At 42.5% G+C, this 22,215-nt stretch overlaps 8 non-coding genes across 8 annotated transcripts; 5 read left to right on the top strand and 3 right to left on the bottom strand.

Annotated features, from left to right (window-relative positions):
• Positions 1 to 3,031: 3,031 nt before the first annotated feature.
• On the bottom strand, positions 3,032 to 3,103 carry TRNAQ-UUG (transfer RNA glutamine (anticodon UUG)). The gene has a single exon. It is a non-coding gene; the product is annotated as a tRNA-Gln (tRNA).
• A 7,305-nt stretch (positions 3,104 to 10,408) lies between these two features.
• TRNAS-UGA (transfer RNA serine (anticodon UGA)) lies at positions 10,409 to 10,490 on the top strand. Its single transcript has one exon. It is a non-coding gene; the product is annotated as a tRNA-Ser (tRNA).
• Positions 10,491 to 12,951: 2,461 nt separating this feature from the next.
• TRNAL-AAG (transfer RNA leucine (anticodon AAG)) lies at positions 12,952 to 13,033 on the top strand. The gene has a single exon. It is a non-coding gene; the product is annotated as a tRNA-Leu (tRNA).
• A 392-nt stretch (positions 13,034 to 13,425) lies between these two features.
• TRNAT-AGU (transfer RNA threonine (anticodon AGU)) lies at positions 13,426 to 13,499 on the top strand. Its single transcript has one exon. It is a non-coding gene; the product is annotated as a tRNA-Thr (tRNA).
• Positions 13,500 to 13,996: 497 nt separating this feature from the next.
• TRNAL-AAG (transfer RNA leucine (anticodon AAG)) lies at positions 13,997 to 14,078 on the top strand. The gene has a single exon. It is a non-coding gene; the product is annotated as a tRNA-Leu (tRNA).
• Positions 14,079 to 15,946: 1,868 nt separating this feature from the next.
• On the top strand, positions 15,947 to 16,020 carry TRNAT-AGU (transfer RNA threonine (anticodon AGU)). Its single transcript has one exon. It is a non-coding gene; the product is annotated as a tRNA-Thr (tRNA).
• A 785-nt stretch (positions 16,021 to 16,805) lies between these two features.
• On the bottom strand, positions 16,806 to 16,887 carry TRNAL-UAG (transfer RNA leucine (anticodon UAG)). The gene has a single exon. It is a non-coding gene; the product is annotated as a tRNA-Leu (tRNA).
• A 2,539-nt stretch (positions 16,888 to 19,426) lies between these two features.
• TRNAS-AGA (transfer RNA serine (anticodon AGA)) lies at positions 19,427 to 19,508 on the bottom strand. The gene has a single exon. It is a non-coding gene; the product is annotated as a tRNA-Ser (tRNA).
• Between the last annotated feature and the right edge of the window lie 2,707 nt (positions 19,509 to 22,215).

The following is a 22,215-nucleotide window of genomic DNA, read 5'->3' as shown; positions in this document are numbered from 1 at the left end:
CTTGATGGCTCACGTCATCGTTCTGCACCCTAAGCAGACGGAGTGGAGCGATGACACAAGCTGTCAATCACGCCCAGGAAGTGTCACTACGGCCGGAGCGATGGGACCTGTTAGGCATAACTCTTCGCACAGGGAACTACTTACAGGCCAGCGGGGGAGACTTTATAATTTCATATCCTCTCCAACCCTGGGGGCAGAAGCAATCCCCCCACGATTGTGAGGATACAGATTTTACCATATATAACATAGTTACATAGTTTGTAAGGTTGAAAAAACACAAGAATCCATCGAGTCCAACCTAGAACCTCACTACGCTGATCCAGGCAAAAACCTCATGAGGCTGATGCCAATTTTCCCATGACCAAGGAAAAAATCCTTCCTGATCCCAATGTGGTATCAGAAAAAATCCCTGGATCAACGTCCTATTCTCGTTAATCCATTACCTGTATTATTAAAGTTTTCTAGAAAAACATCCGGGGCCCCCTTGAACTTTTTTATTGAGTGAGATATCACAACATCATGTGGCACAGAGTTCCATAGTCTCACTGCTCTAAGAGTAAAGAATCTCTGTCTGTGATAATGGTGAAACCTTCTTTCCTCTAGACGTAGAGGATGCCCCCTTGTCATGGTTATCGGCCTAGATATAAAAAGATCACAAGAAAGATCTCTGTCCTGTCCATTCACATATTTATACATTGCAGCTCATCCAGGATAGCACATCAATGCGAGCTGTGGCAAGAAGGTTTGCTGTGTCTGTCAGCATAGTGTTCAGAGCATGGAGGCGCTACCAGGAGACAGGTCAGTACATCAGGATGGAAGAGACTGTAGGAGGGCAACAACCCAGCAGCAGGACCGCTACCTCCGCCTTTGTGCAAGGAGGAGCAGGAGGAGCACTGCCAGAGCCCTGCAAAATGACCTCCAGCAGTTCACAAATGTGCATGTGTCCACTCAAACGGTCAGAAACAGACTTCATGAGGGTGGTATGAGGGTCCGACGTCCACAGGTGGGGGTTGTGCTTACAGCCCAACACTGTGCAGGACATTTGGCAGAGAACACTAAGATTGCCAAATTAGCCACTGGCGCCCTGTGCTCTTCACAGATCAAAGTAATAAGGATTACATTATGATTTTGATTACAGATATATATATATATATATATATATATATATATATATATTAAAAATAAATTCCAGCAATAACTCCAACAGTACTCACGGGTTCAAGTGAAAAAACACAACGGTGTTTATTTAAACCATGTTCAGATGCAACATTTCAGTGATATCCACCACCTTTTTCAAGCATGCTTGAAAAAGGTGGTGGATATCACTGAAACGTTGCATCTGAACATGGTTTAAATAAACACCGTTGTTTTTTTTCACTTGAACCCGTGAGTGCTGTTGGATTTATTGCTGGAATTTATGGATGTGGTCTGCGACTGGGACTACGTTTTCTTCCTATTGCACCCGGATTACTATTTTGAGACTTACAGTGGTTGTGCTGTCCTCCGCCATTTGGGAATATATATTAAAAATAGATATTTTCCTTATGAGACATATCTGCTTGCTATCTGCTTGTGACTAAGATGAAGACCTCTGGACGAGGCCAAATGAAGCAAGAAGAAATTGGAAGTTGGAGACAAAACATTTGAAGAAGTATAGACTGTGCAGAAGGACAGATACATCCGGAATTTTCTGATAGAATAGGGACATGGCAACATAAGTGACCTATGGTTAAGAAAGAAATGAATCATTAATATGCTAATATACACAGATACAATACTCAAATAACCAATCAAAATATAACATGATGATTTTGACATGATAACTAACCTCCCCTTTTTGTCAAATGTAAAACCCAATCTACTTCTGTATAATAAACAGAACTCCTTGGGACAGCTCCTTAGCCAGTATGCTGAGAAGGTGATATATGCAAACATTTTGTCTGGTGTTTATTTCTTGTGTCGACACTCAGCAGTATACAGCGGCAGTCACTCACAGTTTAAGGCCTAACCAGCAGCCAACCTTAACAAAAGCAGGTTCACACTGAGCACATGTGACAGACGTGACAGAGTCTGGAGATGCCGTAGAGAATGTTCTGCTGCCTGCAACATCCTCCAGCATGACCAATTTAACGGTGGGTCAATAATGGTGTGGGGTGGCATTTCTTTAGGGGGCTGCACAGTCCTCCATGTGCTTGCCAGAGGTAACCTGACTGCCATTAGGTACCAAGATGAGATCTTAGCACATTCCACTATGTAAAGATGAAAGTATTTCATTCGTTTAGTTCATTCATTCAGATCTAGGTTGTGATATCTTAGTGTTCCCTTTATTTTTTTGAGCAGTGTATTTTGTAACCAGAAAGGAAGGGCTATATTTTGGAGGACCAAAGGGTACTCGGGTGGAAAACCTTTTTTTTTTTTTAATCAACTGGTGCCAGAAAGTTAAACAGATTTGTAAATTACTTCTATTTAAAAAATATGAATCCTTCCAGTACTTATCGGGTGCTGTATAATACAGAAGAAGTTCTTTTCTTTTTGAATTTCTTTTCTGTCTGTCCACGGTGCTCTCTGCTGACATTTCTATTCATGTCAGGAACTGTCCAGAGCAGGATAGGATTGCTATGGGGAACTGTTCCTGCTCTGGATAGTTCCTGACATGGACAGAGGTGTGAGCAGAGAGAAATGTGGTCAGATAGAAAATAAATTCAAAAAGAAAAGAACTTTCTCTGTATTATACAGCAGCTGATAAATACTGGAAGGATTGAGATTTTTAAATAGAAGTAAATTACAAATCTGTTAAACTTTTTGTCACCAGTTGATTTAAAAAAAAAATGTTTTCCACCACAGTACCCCTTTAAGTACGTAAAGTAGTAGCAAAGTAGTAAAATTAAGAAATATTAAGATTTTTATTTCATTTGCCTTATTTCAAGTAACCATAGTGAATGGAAAGATTATATCTAAAGTTAAAAGTTCATGTCTTAGAAAAAAAAAAAAAATGATTAATGATTTAAAAAAATAAAAAATAATAATGCTAAGGTTCCACCGAGATTTGAACTCGGATCGCTGGATTCAAAGTCCAGAGTGCTAACCATTACACCATGGAACCCACCTGCCAGCACTGCATTACCTGTCATAACGTGTTAATGTGACAATGTAAAATTATGACAGTAAATTATTCCTGGCAGATCGTAGTAATGTAAATCTCCATGTAATTATATATTTCGGTCCCTCCCTAACGCTCACTACTATAAGTGTGGATGAGGAAAAGGGTACATATTAGCCACTTTAAGGTATTTATCAACTTGTATTATTGCGTACAAATTTCTCATGCTCCATAATTCTACGCGTTTCTCCCATATGTTTCAGATGGGTTCATCAGGGGTGAAATTCTTCAAGGAGAAATGCTTAACATATTACAGATTATACAGAAACAATGAAATGTGCTTGAGGTGAAAGAAAAAAATTATAATCTATATATATATCTATATCTATCTATCTATCTATCTATCTATCTAGAAAATTCATAAAAAGCAGCACATCCAGAATAGTGAAATGGGTGCAAGCCTGTTGAACCTCGGTGCAGTGGATCAGGAGTACTGTGGTACAGGGGGTACTTAATTGTATCCTTTGATACACAGCCAGGTACACAAATCAATGGTGAGACTGCTGTGTTCCGGCCCCGTGACTGTACCATTGCAAGTGATAATTGTATGTATGTAGGGGTTTACTGGGAGTTACCTAGTGTAACCTAGTTCCTATGTTCACTGTATAAGTTAGAACAACTGAACCGGCCATATATTAGTTTGCCAGTATCGGCACTTCTATATTTACCTTTTCTAAAATGGCGCCCGCAGCTTCAAACTACTTACGTACATGCGCAATAGAGTGCCATTGATTGGCTCTACATTACAATACACTCTTGCTGGACTCCTCCTGTTGGAGCCTAGCAACCATGACGCCACACTGTTATTGGTTAATATTCTCCTTACCCGGAAGTCTACATCCGGCAATGTTAGCTGGGGCTCCGGGGTTGCGGACTATGGCGGCGCACACGAGGTCAGTGGCGTGGTTGGCACCATGACAATTAATGTTTTTAATCTTATACACCTGTACACTGTCACTGTTGACACTTATGCTACACTTTTTTATGTCGATCCATAGAAGTGTGTTGGTAGATCGACATATATAATAACGTGCCAAATGCATGTTTAGAGCACTAGGATTACTATGTATAGTTATTATACTATATATGACTGTATATCACGGTTTTTATACTTTGTTTATATTTTGTTTTGATTGTGATGTCACTGATTATGCTAATGTGTGATGATGTCATTAATTGGGGAAGTGTGTATTTAAACCCCTCTGAATCACTTGTATGCACTTGAAAATGGCGGTGAGAGATCGCCGAAACGTTGTTTTTTACATCATGGAATAAATTCACGATTTTTTGGATTATACTATCGTGGTGTGCTGCCTTTATCCATTTTATATCTATCTATCTATCTATCTATCTATCTATCTATCTATATATATATATATATATATATATATATCTCAATGTGTGTGTGTGTGTGTGTGTGTATGTTCCAGTATCACGTCCAAACGGCTAAATATATTAACATGAAACTTGGCCACATGTTACTTATATGTCAACAACAAACATAGGATGGGTAATTTAACCCTTAATCATGCCCATTTGCCAGGGTCGGGGTCTTTGTTCAAAGTCCCATAGAAGTCTATGGGAAACATAACTTCCAAACGGCTGGAGATATTTCGATAACACTTGGTCACATGTTACTTATATGTCCACTCGGCTGCCATCAGAAATTTCAGGGCCACTCACACAGTTCAAGGCCTATTTGCCACTATATAGTTGTTGTACGCCCCTTTCTGCTGTTAACCGTTGCCCCCAATGCTGTATCAATGCACAGCGGGCGTGCGCAGGGGTGTAGCTACAAACCACAGGGCCCTGACGCAAAAAATTACCTGTACCATGAATAGAATACTGCCATACACTGTACCCTGAATATAATACTGCTGTACACTGTACACACTAAAAATAATCCTGCCACACACTGTACCCTGAATATAATACTGCCATACACTGTACTCTGAATATAATACTGCCACAAACTGTACCCTGAATATAATCCTGCCACACACTGTACCCTGAATATAATCCTACCACACACTGTACCCTGAATATAATACTGCCATACACTGTACCCTGAATATAATACTGCCACACACTGTACCCTGAATATAATACTGCCACACACTGTATCCACTAAATTTAATATTGCCACACACTGTACCCTGAATATAATACTGCCACACACTGTAACCTGAATATAATAATGCTATACACTGTACCCTGAATATAATCCTGCCACACACTGTACCCTGTATATAATACTGTCATATACTGTACCCTGAATACAATACTGCCACACACTGTATCCACTGACTATAATACTGCCATACACTGTACCCTGAATATAATACTGCTATACACTGTATCAACTAAATATAATCCTGCCATACACTGTACCCTGAATATAATACTGCCACACACTGTATCCATTGAATATAATACTGCCACACACTGTACCCTGAATATAATGCTGCCCCACACTGTATCTACTTAAAATAATCCTGCCAAACAAAAAATAATAATCTTGCCACACACTGTATCCACTGAATATAATCCTACAACCCACTGTACTCTGAATTGAATACTGCCAGACACTGTACCCTGAATAGAATACTGCCGCACACTGTACCCTGAATAGAATACTGCCAGACAATGTATCTACCGAATATAATCCTGCCACACACTGTATTCTGAATATAATACTGCCACACACTGTAACCTTAATATAATACTGCTAGACACTGTATCTACTGAATATAATACTGCCACACACTGTAGCCTGAATATAATACTGCCAGACACTGTATCTACTGAATATAATGCTGCCACACACTTTACCCTGAATATAATACTGCCACACACTGTACCCTGAATAAAATACTGCCACACACTGTACCCCCTGAATATAATACTGCCACACACTGTACCCCTGAATATAATACTGCCATACACTGTACCCCTGAATATAATACATCCACACACTGTACCCTTAATATAATACTGCCAGACACTGTATCTACTGAATATAATACTGCCACACACTTTACCCTGAATATAATACTGCCACACACTGTACCCTGAATATAATACTGCCACACACTGTACCCTAAATATAATACTACAGGTAAAGAAGAAAGCGTAGTGGCACTCACCAGTTAGGTTACTTCATAGGTAGCTTTATTCCATAAGAAGGTGCATTGACATGGGCGGCATCAGATCCGGCCGGACCGGGACGCCAGTGCGTTCGCTCTCTGGGACTTGTGCTGAATATAATACTGTCACACACTGTACCCTGAATAAAATACTGCCACACACTGTACCCCGGAATATAATACTGCCATACATGCATACACATCATGTATACATATACACCCCCTCTTATCCTTATCCTCGTGTCCTCATCACTCCTCATCACCCCCATAACCCCCGCCAAACCTCTTATCACCCCCATAACCCCCCTGCACCTCTTATCACCCTAATAACCCCCCTGCTCTTCTCATCACTCCCATAACCCCCTGCACCTCTCATCACCCCATTACTCCCCTGCACCTCTCATCACCCCCATACCCCCATAACCCCCTGCACCTCTTATCACCCTCATCATCCCCCCATGCACCTCTCATCACCCCGCCTGCGCCTCTTATCACCCCCCATAACCCCCCTGCACCTCTTATCACCCCCCCTGCACCTCTTATCACCCCCCCTGCCCCTCTTATCACCCCCATAACCCTCTGCACCTCTCATCACCCCCCCTGCACCTCTCATCACCCCCCCGCACCACTCATCACCTCCATAACCCCCCACCACCTCTCATAACCCCCCCCACCTCTCAAAACCCCTCTGCAACACTCATCACCTCCATAACCCCCCACCACCTCTAATAACCCCCCTGCATCTCTCATCACCCCCCATCACCCCCCTGCACCTCTCATCAACCCCATAACCCCCTTGCACCTCTTATCACCCCCATAACCCTCCTGCACCTCTCATCACCCCCATGCACCTCCCATCACCCCCATAACCCCCTGCACCTCTCATCCCCCCTGCACCTCTTATCACCCCCATAACCCCTCTGCACCTCTCATCACCCCACCTGCCCCTCTTATCATCCCCATAACCCCCCCTGCACCTCTTATCACCCCCATAACCCCCCTGCACTTCTCATCACCCCCTGCACCTCTTATCACCCCCATAACCCCCTCCACCTCTCATCACTCCCACGCACCACTCATCACCTCCATAACCCCCCACCCCCTCTCATAACCCCCCTGCATCTCTCATCACCCCCCTGCACCTCTCATTACCCCCATAACCCTCCTGCACCTCTCATCACCCCCCTACACCACTCATCTCCCCCCCCTGCACCACTCATCACCTCCATAACCCCCCCTGCACCACTCATCACCTCCCTAACCCCACCAACACCTCTCATCACCCCCACCCGCACCACTCATCACAATCCCCCTGCACCACTCATCACCTCCTATCACTTCCCCCCAGCACAAGTTCACCTACCCTGCCGGGGATCGCTGAAACCACACGAGGCCTCAGCTGCTCCTTTTACTGCACTGCACATGGAGAATCACTGGAGATTGCATGGGGATGTAGGCAGGGACAGGTCAGGTGATTGTAGTAGACGTGCGTGCACGTGACGTCTCTACTCCAATCAGCCTTGGCCTGTCGGGCCCTGCCATCATTCTTAAGGGGCCCGCACCCTAGAAATAGGTAATTCAATAGAAATGTGCGGGCCCCCCGGGCCCGATCATAGTCCTTGCGGCACCCAGCGGTCAGTGAGTGACAATTGCAGTCACTCACTGACAATCAGGGCCGCCATCAGGGGGGTACAAGTGACAATCTAGTTAAAAAAAAAAAAAAAAGGTCCAGGGACGTCCGGGCCTCCTGAGGCTCCGGGCCCCATACAGGTGTATGGGTTGTACCCCCTGATGGCGGCCCTGTATCCACTTAAAATATAGGATAGTTTTACCCCCATTTGTGAGTCAGGGTTTTTGTTTGAACTCCCATGTAAATAAATGGGAAATGTATGTTCCCACATAACTTCCGTACGGCTGGAGATATTTCAATAATACCTGGTACACATATTACTTATATGTCAAATAAAAATATATGATAGTTAAATTAACCAATACCTACACCCTTATATAAAAGATAGTTTTTGTTCAAGTCCCATGCAAGTATATGGGACTTCCAGTACCTTACTCCACAAGCTCCGCTCTGCGCCTCCTGGTGAATGTGTCAGTCCGGCTTGCAATCCACACCCCATCTCACAAAGACATACCCACTGTTTAAGCCCCACCCCTTTCATTATCTGCCCTTTTTGTGCATCGGTCTGGCTTGCAAATTATGCCCAGTCCCACAAAGCCACGCCCCTTCTATTTTCAGCTTACAATATCTTCATAACAAATCAGTACCACCTGAGGACATGATAAGAGGATGGGACATAAGGATGGGATATGAGGTTGGGATATTAGGTCTGGACATGAGGGCGGGACATGAGGTCAGGACATGAGGACGGGACATGAGGATGGGACATGAGGACGAGATATGAGGACTGGATATGAGGATGGGATATGAGGATGGGATATGAGGTTGGGATAGGAGGTCGGGATATGAGGATGGGATATGGGGACGGGATATGGGGACGGGATATGGGGTTGGGATATGACAACAATATATAAGGATAGGATATATTGTTGATTTTCCTTCACAACAAGGATGAGGAAGGAAAAACCGGACAACGCCGGGTACTCAGCTAGTTAGTTATAAAGCATAAACAGAAATACAAACAAGAAAACAAAATATCACGGGCAAAAGATGCATTCAAATACAAGAAATATGCTAGATCGGTACAAGCAATTAGCATATAATCAGTAACATGTTTGATAGCTAATTTGTGCACATCAGGTGGCACCTTTCATTCATGTAAAGTGCAAAAACAGAGAAAGAAAAGAAAAGAACAAGGTTAGTCAAATGAACCTGGAATCATGAATTTTCTACGGGATACTGCCCCTCGGCAGCCTAAACTTGCCTCTAAATCCACGGCCTTAGTCGTCTCTGGCCGCCGACTTCCATTGTTGAAACCATAGAAGGATTAGGGTTAAACTATGATTGTAATCTATGGGCCAATATTGACAAAACACTAAATATATTTTTCTAAAGGGTTACTCCGGGGGAAAATAATTTGTTTCTAATTAACTGGTGGCAGAAAGTTAAATGGATTTGTAAATTACTTCTATAGGAAAAGCTGCTGTATACTACAGAGGAAGTTGTGTAGTTTAAAAGAAATCTGTCACCAGTGTCACCTGCACTAACCTGTTGGTACCGACAGGTAGAGCAGGTGACACTGATGACAACGGTACTCACCTTGTCCCGGTCTGTGGCGGGGATCTCCTGTAATCTTCTCCGGTATTTTTAACTTTGGGGGCGTGAGTTCGAATCCCACTGCTGCCAAATAGTTTTTTTTTTGTTTTTTTTTTGTGAATTATTGTATGCTTCCACTTTTTATATTACATTTCATAAATAAAATAACTCTATTACTCTATTAACAACTATATTATGTATTTTGGTAAATGTATCACTGCACCCCGACTGTTAGGATTAATCTATGATTGTAATCTATGGGCCAATATTCACAAAACACTAAATATATTTACTGAAAGAGAACTGTAAGAATGCTGTCCTTTACCAAGATCACACGCCGAGCAAGTCTAAATGATTTTATTACAGTGTATTATTTCCTTATTTATTTATTCTTTTATTTATTTTTAAGTCACTTTATTTAATAAATATATTTGGTGTTTTGCTAATATTAACCCATAGATTACTATCATAGATTAAAGGGGTTCTCCAGGATTAGAAAAGCACCACTCTTGTCCACAAGTCGTAAGTGGTACTGTTACTCAGTCCCATTCATTTTAATGTTGTCGAGCTGTAATGCCAGACATAACCTGTGAAAAGTGATGGTGCTGTTTATTTTCTAATCCAGAAAAACTAGTTTAATCCTATCATTTTGCTATTTCCTCACATACCGTATAGATGACTTTAGAGCCACCGTTTAAATTTTATTTGTAGATTGTGACTCAGGGAGATATAAATGTGCACTAAGAATGAGATCAACTTTGCTGGGAGTTTGTTGTGTATAATGTATCTGATCCTGTGTAATAGAGTCCTACGGCCCCTCAGGGGAGGATCAGCACCTGAACTGTCCTTAGATTGTAAAATTAATGAATTCTGAGAGCTGTGATGGCCGAGTGGTTAAGGCGTTGGACTTGAAATCCAATGGGGTCTCCCCGCACAGGTTCAAATCCTGTTCACAGCGATGTTAGTTTAGTTTTAGTATTAAACAAATTATACGTTTTTATTATTTATAATAATCCATAACTTATTTTTCTTATTTAATATTGAAGGTAACAACAATTGGAATTTTTTCGGATTCTGCCTTGATCTCCTAGACTGTCCTTGTTTTCCGCATCCACTGAAGAGAGCGTATCCTTTACTATAGAATACATCCCCTTCAACCAATATCAGAATGATAGATGATGAGGTTTGCTCAGTTGTACAGATATTTGTATTTGCCTGGAAAAAGGCTGGCTGGAATTTGTAGTGCATAAAGAAGCTTCTGCAAGAAGAGGCAGCACAGTAGGTCCCTGAGATCAGCCCGCAGCTTTGCTCAGTAGTTGTACAGATATTTGCATGTGCCTGGCTGGGATTTGTAGTGCACAATGAGGCTTGTCAAAGAATTGGAAGAAGGTCCCTGAGAATATCAAGACTTCTTTGGAGGTTATTGTTATATGAGAAGGCTTTTTCTGTTTTTGGGATACTGCAGGATCACTCTGTTCTGGCCCCTGTACTTCCTGCTTCCTCTGGGTGCCAAAAGCACCACATGTTCCTAATTCCTCATGTTAAAGGGATACTCTGGATAGAGGATAACATGTCTAGGGACAAAGGATAGGGGATAACATGTCTGAATAAGGGGGGGTACAGCCGCTGGGACCGCCCGCGATCTTAGGACCAACGCTGCGGTGTTACAATCACGGAAGCCAGGAACAACGCTGTGGTGTTACGATCACGGAAGCCCCAGGCTTCCGTGATCGTAACATCACAGAGTTGGTCCTGAGATTGCGGGCGGTCCCAGTTTTATTTATGCAAATGTGGTATCAATACAAATAACAGATCACGGTGCAAAAAATGAGCCCTCATACCACCGTGTGATATCTGCCATATTTATCTTTAGTTAAAGGGGTTTTACAGACCCTAAAAACTTATCCCTTATCCACAGGCCTTATTGTGAGAGGTCTGACCTCTGGGAACCGGAGGCCTTGATCGTGATGTCACGGTCAAGCCCCCTTGTGACGTAATGCCAAACCCCCTCCATTCATGTCCATGGGAGGGAGTGTGTCGGCCCACACATACCCTCCCATAAACATGAATGGAGGGGGCATGGCGTGACGTCACAAGGGGGCGGGGCTGTGTCATCACGATCACTGCAGCAGGAACCCAGCGTTTGTTTAGAACCCCGGGTACTGCAGGAGATCAGGCTGGGCCCCAGCAGCAGGACCCCTGCAATCAGACATCTTATCCCCTATCCTTTGGATAGGGGATAAGATGTCTAGCAGCAGAGTACCACTTTAAGGCACTTCATTTTTGTAAAAAATTTTGCGTTGTCTTAATATTGGGTGATAGATGTCCATAATAAATTAAAGGGGTTGTCCAGGATTTTTTTTTTAAAATAGGCAAAAATAGCATCACTCCTGTCCACAGGTTGTGTGTAGCACTGTAGCTCAGTCCCAATAATTTCAATAAAGCCGAGCTGTAATACCAGACACAAACTGTAAAAAGGGGTGGCGCTGTTTTTCAAGAATGAAGCAGCGTTTTTCTTATCCTGGACAATTTAATCGTTCCAGACAGGGTGCTATGATAGATCCTCTCTAATAGGGTTGATGAGCCCCCCAGTTCCTGTTTTTTTTAACCATGAATATTTCCTACTATACCGTATTGATAACTCTAGAGCCACCGTTATATCCTCATCCATCTGAATGTTGTGTAGATTGTGACTCAGGGAGATATAAATGTATAATAACAATGAGATCAACTTTGCTGGGACTGTGTTGTGTATAATGTATCTGATCCTGTGTAATAGAGTCCTTTGGCCCCCCAGGGGAGGATCAGCACCTGAACTAGTCTGACTGGGAGAGCGTGGTAAGTGTGCTGTAGCATCCTGTTCACACTGGTGTGGTGCTGTGCGGCATCCGTTGCTGACGTGGCGCCGTGCCTGCGGGGAGGTGCGACCCATGGACTGGTTTGAGTGGCATTGGTGCCGCTCTGCCAGTGGGTCGTTCCTCCTGTGGGCACTGGTGTCGCGGCGGTGGTGGTCGCCGCCCAGTGCTACGCCATCTTATGCTAGGAACGTTAGGGTCCCACTTTGAATAGATGGCCTTGATCTGGCGAGTGGGCTTGTACTTTTTGATCAAAACGCATATACTAACAACCTGTTAGTTTTTGAAATTATGCTGAGAAGCAAGTAGATCATTATACAAGATTGTAGATGTGCGACCATGTCTGTTTCTTCTACCTGATTTTATATAAAGGAAAAACTGAGACTTCTCTTTCCAAATCCATTGCTGACTTTGCATTCACTAAGTGTAAATAAAATCTAAAGGAGTGAACAAACCGTAAGAGTGATGACAGGTTCCCACTATCACCCGGACCCCGAAAGATTATAGAAAATTCTGTACATGATTGTCAGGACAATTTACATGTGAAGAAGCTGATGCACACAAGGTAGCGTGGCCGAGCGGTCTAAGGCGCTGGATTAAGGCTCCAGTCTCTTCGGGGGCGTGGGTTCGAATCCCACCGCTGCCAAGTAACATTTGTGAACTCTCATGTTGTTTTACTCTGTTTTGGACCTCATGATCGCCGACATGGGGGGTCTCAGGACTCCCCCAGGCATTTGCACGGGATGCCTGCTGAATGATTTCAGCAGGCATCCCGGTCCCCAACCAGCTAGTAGCGGGGATCGAAATTCCCACGGGCGTATCCATACGCCCTCAATCCATAAGGACTTTAAAACAGAAGCGTATGGATACATTTATTTTTAATCAGCTGGTGCCAGAAAGTTAAGCAGATTTGTAAATTACTTCTATTAAAAAAAATATTAATTCTTCCAGTACAATGTAACAAAAAAGGTTCCACTGAGAATTTAACTCCGGATATACAGTCCAGTGTGCACACCAGTACAACATATCCTATTGTGTGGCGCTGTGGCTTAGTTGGTTAAAGCGCCTGTCTAGTAAACAGGAGATCCTGAGTTCGAATCTCAGCAGTGCCTTGTCCTTTTCTTACAGTCTCTTCCAGGTTTTTCCATATCATTATAAGTAAATATGTGTTCAAACAAGAACAAATCAATCACAACGGGGCCGGACGGCTAATATACTCTCTGGACACTTTATTAGGCACACCTTGCTAGAACCGAACTTGATCCCTTTTGCTATAATTTTTCATGGAAGACTTCCCCCAGGATATTTCTTTCTTTTTTTGAACCATTCACACTAGAGATGGTCTGAATGACTCCGTACACTACAGGAATTATTTCCTTTTTGAATTTCTTTTCTGTCTGACCACAGTGCTCTCTGCTGACACCTCTGTCCATGTCAGGAACTGTCAAGAGCAAGATAGGTTTTCTATGGAAATTTTTTCCTGCTCTGGACAGTTCCTGACATGGACAGAAGTGTCAGCAAAGAGCACTGTGGTCAGACTTGAAAGAAATTCAAAACGAAAAGAACTTGTGTGGAGGAAGAGTACATGTGAAGAATCTGATGCACACAAGGTAGCGTGGCCGAGCGGTCTAAGGCGCTGGATTAAGGCTCCAGTCTCTTCGGGGGCGTGGGTTCGAATCCCACCGCTGCCAAGTAACTTTTGTGAACTCTCATGTTGTTTTACTCTGTTTTGGACCTCATGAATATTCTGTTATAGAAAACAACTATATTATTCTATTAACAACTATATTATACATTTTGGGAATATATCCCGTACCCCAGGCTGTTAGAGGTAATCCATCATTGTAATCTATGGGACAATATTAACACTTAACCTCTTAAGGACTGAACCCTTTTTTGCAATTTTGACCACTGTTACTTTATGCATTAATAACTCTGGAATGCTTTTACCGATTATTCTGATTCAGAGAAAGTTTTTTTGTGACATATTCTACTTTAACATGGCGGTAAATTTTTTTCGCTACTTGCATCCTTTCTTGGTGAAAAATTACAACATTTCAAGAAAATGTACCATTTTTCTAACTTTAAAACTCTCTGCTTGTAAGGAAAATTGATATTCCAAATACATTTTATATTGATTCACAAAAAAAATATGTATACTTTATGTTTGCATCATAAAATTGACCAATTTTTACTTTTTGAAGACATTAGAGGGCTTCAAAGAATAGCAGCAATTTTCAGAATTTTCCTGAAAATTTCAAAATCTGAGTTTGAACTTGATTTGAGGGGCCTTTCTGTGAGAAATGACCCCATTATAGAAACTGCACCCCTCAAAGTTTTCAAAATGACATTCAAAAAGTGTGTTAATACTTTAGGTGTTTCACAAGAATTGCAGCAAAGTGAAGGAGAAAAATCAAAATCTGCGTTTTTTACACTAATATTTTCTTGTAGCCCCATTTTTTTCATTTTTAAAAGTGGTAAAAGGAGAAAAAAAACCTCAAAGTTTGTAGCCCAATTTCTCTCGAGTACGTAAATACCTCATATGTTGACATATAGCCTGCAGGCTCACAGCATGGCTCAAGAGGGAAAGAGCAACTGTTGGATTTTAAAAAAAAATGTTGCTGTCATGGTTTTTGGGGGCCATGTTGCAGTTCGGAAGCCACCATGGTGCCAGAGCAGCAAAAAAAAAAACACATGGTATACTATTTTGGAAACTACACCCCTCAAGGAACGTAACAAGGGGTATAGTGAGCCTTAATACCCCACAGGTGTTTGACAACTTTGCGTTGAAATTGGACGTGAAAATAGAAAATTAGATTTTTAACACTAAAATGATGGTGTTACCCCAAATTTTTCTTTTTCATAAGAGATAATAGGAGAAAATGGACCCCAAAATTTGAAGCCCAATTTCTCCTGATTAAGAAAACGCCCCATATGTGGACGTTAAGTGCTCTGCTGGCGCACTACAGTGCTCAGTAGGGAAGGAGAAAAATTTGGCTTTTTGAAATTGAATTTTGCTTAAATGGTTTTTGGGGGGCATGTTGATTTTAGAAAGTCCCCAGGGTGCCAGAACACCAAAAGTCAGATCGGCCATTTGCGGCAATTCCGGGCTGATGACCCAATCGCCCGGAAAATAGGGATGATCTGAGCTGTCAGTGACAACGGAATTGCCGCAAATGGCCGATCTGAATTGATCGGCCATATGCGGCGATCGCCGACATGGGGGGGGGGGGGTCTCAGGACTCCCCCAGGCATTTGCACGGGATGCCTGCTGAATGATTTCAGCAGGCATCCCGGTCCCCGACCAGCTAGTAGCGGGGATCGAAATTCCCACGGGCGTATCCATACGCCCTCAATCCATAAGGACTTTAAAACAGAAGCGTATGGATACATTTATTTTTAATCAGCTGGTGCCAGAAAGTTAAGCAGATTTGTAAATTACTTCTATTAAAAAAAATATTAATTCTTCCAGTACAATGTAACAAAAAAGGTTCCACTGAGAATTTAACTCCGGATATACAGTCCAGTGTGCACACCGTTACAACATATCCTATTGTGTGGCGCTGTGGCTTAGTTGGTTAAAGCGCCTGTCTAGTAAACAGGAGATCCTGAGTTCGAATCTCAGCAGTGCCTTGTCCTTTTCTTACAGTCTCTTCCAGGTTTTTCCATATCATTATAAGTAAATATGTGTTCAAACAAGAACAAATCAAACACAACGGGGCCGGACGGCTGGAGCCTAATATACTCTCTGGACACTTTATTAGGCACACCTTGCTAGAACCGAACTTGATCCCTTTTGCTATAATTTTTCATGGAAGATTTCCCCCAGGATATTTCTTTCTTTTTTTGAACCATTCACACTAGAGATGGTCTGAATGACTCCGTACACTACAGGAATTATTTCCTTTTTGAATTTCTTTTCTGTCTGACCACAGTGCTCTCTGCTGACACCTCTGTCCATGTCAGGAACTGTCAAGAGCAAGATAGGTTTGCTATGGAAATTTTTTCCTGCTCTGGACAGTTCCTGACATGGACAGAAGTGTCAGCAAAGAGCACTGTGGTCAGACTTGAAAGAAATTCAAAACGAAAAGAACTTGTGTGGAGGAAGAGTGGTGCAGTTGCCCATGGCAACCAATTAGATTGCTTCTTTCGTTATTAAAAGGCCTCTTTAAAAATGAAAGAAGCAATGTGATTGGTTGCGCTGCATCACTCTTCCTCTGCACAGTTTTTGATAAATCTCCCCCCATGTTTCACAAAGGAGAACAAAACAGAAGCATGATCCAAGGTTTTATATCTTTCAAATTGACATCTGGTGGCAGATTTCACAGCACACTCTTAGAAGCCTTTGGGAGGGGTAAACAAAGGTAATTAAATATGATTTATTTAATAATAATTAAAAAAAAGCAAAAAAGTAAAGTTGGCAGTGGTGGGATTCGAACCCACGCCTCCAAAGAGACTGGAGCCTAAATCCAGCGCCTTAGACCGCTCGGCCACACTACCCTTAACGATTAGATGTAAGATGGATAGATGGATAGATGGGAGAACCGATGTGTACAATCAGTTTTTTACCTTTTGGAGCATAAAAATGGCTGCCATGTGGCACCATCATTTACCAAGTTATCTTCATTTGCTATCATCACTCTTCACAGTAGTTGTGTGAATTCCATATCCTGTACAAATCCCAAAGAATCCCATTATGCCGTGTCTCTACCTGCATACATTCACACAGCTACGAGCTGAGAAGAGAGTCACTGACCGGGAAAAAGGAGACTCATTGAGGCATTTAGGGGTCAAATTAAAAATGAAGATAAATTATTATCACGCATGGTGCTGCACAATAATCATTTGTCATATCACCATTGGGGTACTCTTTAACCTCATGAAGACCAGCAGAGCTAATTTCTTACAAAAACAACTCCAAGTCTGTCTCCAGGTCAGGTGTGGTATTACAAGTTGGCTCCATTCATTTCAATGGAACTGATCTGTAGAACCACTCCCAACCTGGAGACAGATGGGGAGTGCTTTTTTTTTATTTTATTTTTTTAAAGAAATTAGATCTGTCTTCCTATTCCTGGATAAGCCCTTTAAGGACCAAGGGTGTACCTGTACACCCTGGTGCCGCTCCCAGGTGCTTGAAGCACACTTACGAGCTGAGCACACTTCATACCAGGTGGGTCCTGGTTGATATCAGCAGCCAGTACCTATGGCTAATGGCGGACATTGCCGATTGGGCTGATGCCCGGTATTAACCCTTTAGACGCCACAATCAAAGTTGATCGAAAGCAACCAAATCCCAAAGAGATTAATAAATACCAACAACCTTTAGGGGTAACCCCCCGCAGGGGCACCTCCTAAACTAATTCCCCCTCTTAAAAGGACCACTAGGTGTCAGTGTATAACTAAAATCACAGTCTCTGCTCAGGATGATAACGTTATTCTGTCGCAAGAAGACCCGTATATAATAGAGCATGCATAAACTGTATATTGCTGCTAGCCACGGGCTGTTGCACTACTGATTCCTGGCAGTCATTATGGTTGCTGTTTAGAAATTTTTAGAGACATCCTCATCCCAAAGTTGATTGCGGCATCTAAATGCATGATTTAATGTTGTAAGTTTGCTCTGAGAGCTGATCGGGACATCTGTGGCGAAATTGTGGAGCCCTGATCGGCTGAGTTGATGGTGGGAGAGTCCTTACCTGCATCCTTGCTGTTTGATCGGTGCTCCAATGCTCCAGGAAGCCTCAGCAGGTTAAAGCAGGAGAGCACCGATAACACTGATCAATGCTGAGCAAAAGCTTAGTATTGTACAGTGTATGCAATCGCAAGAATATATGATATAGCCACCTATGGGGACAAAACAAAGTGTAAAAAAAAAAAAAAAGAGCTTTTGGGAGCTTATACCATCCCCATACTGGACATTGTCTGAACATTGTGACTATTTCAGGCCTCAGCTATAAGAAGAAGACATGGATTGTTTTGTTAAACTTAACATGGAGAAAATGGAATTTATTACCTTTCCCCCATTCCGCACCATCCCCCACCCAATCTATCAATCACAGTCAATGGCTCCCCTCTCTCTCCCCAGTCTCACATGTCAGCTGCCTTGGGGTCACCTTTGACCCTGCACTGTCTTTTAAACCACACATCCAGATCCTCCCCATCTCCTGTCACTTTCTTTTTAAAAGCATTTCTCATATGCGCTCATTCCTCCTCAACTTTGCCTCAACTAAACTCCTGGCACATGTCCTCTGTCATCTCATGTATGGACTAGTACAACATTCTCCTCTGTGGCCTCCATCAAGAACTCTTCCCCCCCCCCTCCAATCCATCCTCAACTCTTCTGCCTGACTTATCCACTAATCCCCTCGCTCCTCCTCTGCCGCTCCCCTCGGCCACTCAATTTACTGGCTTTATCCGTTGCCCAATGAATTCTGTTAAAACTGTTCCCCATGACATACAAGGCCGTCCACAACCTGTATCTCCCCCCCCCCATACATCTCTGACTTGATCTCCCCATACGGTCCCTCACATAAACTCTGTGATCCTCTCACAACCTCTGCCTGTGCTCTCCCCTCATCCGCACCTTACACAACCATCTCCAAGACTTCTCCCAAGCTTCTCCCATACACCGAATTTCACTCCCCCGGCACATCCAGCTCTCACCCACCATCAAGACCTTCAAAAGAAACCTTAAGACCCATCTCTACAAGAAAGCCTACGACCTGTAATAACCCTAAGGCCACCACACTATGAATGGCTACTTCCCTGACCTCTCATAGACGACCAGATGTCCCCATCACCCACTGTTCCCCTCCTCTTGTAGATTGTAAGTCCTTACAGACAGGTCCCTCTCTCTTCTCTATCAGTCATTTACTCTCTATCACATTTATTGTACTTGTGTTTGTGTTATGTTCCAGTGTCCTGGAACCAAGGGAGCTACAAAAATAGATAATAAAAATAGTAATAATAAAAAGGTAAAGGAGTCAAACTCATCCTGAATCCTTATCCTAAAAATGGAGACTGCAAACAAAAGGGCTGACGTAGTCGGCAGGATTCGAACCTGCGCGGGGAAACCCCAATGGATTTCTAGTCCATCGCCTTAACCACTCGGCCACGACAGATAGCAATACAGTTCACATTGTTGTCACAAGTAGGAGGATTGCAGGATATGTTTGTTTCCCCCCAAAATAGTGTGAATTAATATTGTTTTATTTAGTGTTTTTTCCACTTCATCTCCTGCCTCTTCTTTTTTTTCAACGCCCAGGTTCGAATCCTGCCGACTAAAGGATTTCCATTAAAGAATTTTGTAAAAGAAAAACACCAATATCAAGACACAACCAGTGTTTTTTCTGATGTTTTGTTTGAGAGAAAAAGATCCCCAGAGCAAACTGAATTTGAAAAACTGCTGGACATCTTATCCGCTATCAAAAGGACAGGGAATATGATTTCTGATTGGGGGTCCCAATGCTGGAACCCCCGCGATCTCCTCACAGCACTTGGCGTTCTGGGCAAATGCTGGGTTCCTGTGACAGTGGTTGTGAGGTTATGCCACTCCCCCTCCATGCATGTCTATGGGAGGGGGCATGACGGTCATCATGCCCCCTCCCATAGACATGCATGGAGAACCATGGCGTGATGTCATGAGAGGTTGTGGATAGGGGGATATGGTGTATAACGGTGGGGTACCCCTTTAACTAGGGCTGATATTCTCCTATAGTTCCCATAATATTTCCTCATATTCTACACAGATGAGTAAAGATTATCGAAGAGCGAACTTTTAAAAAATTTGGTTCGGCCGATTGATGAATTTTTTCTAAAGGTTTGTTTCGGGTTGAATAAATCTGCGGCGCAACTGTATTAAAAATGGCTATTTCTGCCTACAGAGATCCCCAATAGAGGTGTAGAACACTTTGCCTTGCTGTAACACACATGGGGAGTGTTCTGGGTTACTGAAATCATACTGTTATTCATTATGACATGCAGATTACAGTCATTGCCGTTAGAATCACTGCTGCAGAGTCTCTATGGAGCAGCAGGGAGACCATAAGGTGTCAAAATACAAGAGGATAAAGAGATCTTTTATGCCATATTTAATGTAATTTGATGTGAAAATAAAATTTTTACATTGACCATTCTTGCGAGCATCGAGCTGGCGGTCCTCCACCAGGCGAGATACCACCTGTTCCAACCCCTGCCTCTCAGTGCCCCCGTGATTATGAAAATATGAATGTTTCATTTAATCAGTTATGGTTCATTGCTATTGCTCCAACATGTTTCATTGGATTCTTGTGATAATTCCCCAGGTAATATGACGTCGACAGCCAAAGGGCCTCAGTCTTTAAAGATTTAAAGATGAATGTTGAAATCTCTATTGAAGATGTATGTTAGCTAGTGCTACCATCCAAAAAGAATTTGGCCCAGGCCCAGCAGCAACAGTAAGCCAAGTAGTTCCTGAAACACACAGAGTGGAGCAGGAAGCAGCATGAGTACACAAGAGGGGTTCACAACCGCTAACATTAAAAGGTGAATGTTGAAATCTCTATTGAAGATGCATGTTAGCTAGTGCTACCATCCAAAAATGTAAGGCCCAAGCCCAGAAGCATCAGTAAGCCAAGTAGTTCCTGAAAGACACAGGAGCAGTCAGGCGCAGGCATCAGCAGTACACTCGAGGATTTCATAACTCCTTACATTGAAAGATCAATGTTGAAATCTCAATTAAGCATTTATGTTAGCTAGTGCTACCATAACATATTTGGAGATAATATCCCAGTCCCAGCAGCATCAGAAAACTATATATTGGGTGAATGAAACAGCGTGGAGGTGTTGGAAGCATGAGGAGACCATATAGTGGCTGAATGGCACAGCTAGGAGTTGACAGCAGCATGAGTAGACACTAGGCCTTCACAATCCCTAAGATTAAAAGATGAATTCAGAAATTTAAACTGAAGATTTTGGATAGCTAGTGCTACCATTAAAAAAAAATCCCAGACCCAGGACCAGCAGCAGTATCAGTAACCCATATATTGCCTAAATGACACAGCCTGGAGTTGGCTGAAGCATGAGGATACCCCAGGGCTTCACAATCCCATAGAAAAAAACTGAAGAATTTTTGAAATTTAAAATTAAGATTTTGGATAGCTAGTGCTACCACAACAAAATTTTTATTCCCAGACCCAGGCCCAGCAGCAGTATCAGTGAACCATATATTGCCTGAATGACACAGCATGGAGTTGTCTGAAGCATGAGTACACACTAGGGCTTCACAATCCCCCCCCCCAAAAAAAATGAAGAATTTTGGAAATTTTAAATAGAAATGTTGTATAGCTAGTGCTACCATAACAAAAAATTTATTCCCAGACCCAGGGCCAGCAGCAATATCAGTAAACCATTTATTGTCTGAATGACACAGCCTGGAGTTGGCTGAAGCATGAGGAGACCCCAGGGCTTCTCAATCCCCCCCCCCCCAAAAAAAAAAAAAAAAAAAACAGAAGAATTTTGAAATTTAAAATTAAGAATTTGGATAGCTAGTGCTACCTACCATAACAAAATTAGAATTCCCAGACCCATGCACAGCAGCAGTATCAGTAAATCTAATATTGCCTGAATGACACAGTCTGGAGTTGGCGTAAGCATGAGGAGACCATTGAAATGTATCATTTTTTTCATTTAAATTTAAGATTTTGAAATTTAAATTAAGGATTTTGAAATTGAACTTTTAACTCCAGAGTTTTAGTGTCACGGTCCTACAACCTTTGTTGTAGGATATGAAGCATTGGAATGATGTAGTTCATCCCATAATACTGGCAACTTACGTATAATGTTGCCTCC

The sequence above is a fragment of the Hyla sarda genome, chromosome 4, assembly GCF_029499605.1.
Source record: "Hyla sarda isolate aHylSar1 chromosome 4, aHylSar1.hap1, whole genome shotgun sequence".
Taxonomy (NCBI): domain Eukaryota; kingdom Metazoa; phylum Chordata; class Amphibia; order Anura; family Hylidae; genus Hyla; species Hyla sarda.
Note: the sequence above shows the minus strand (reverse complement) of the source record. Positions and strands in the feature narration are given on the sequence as shown.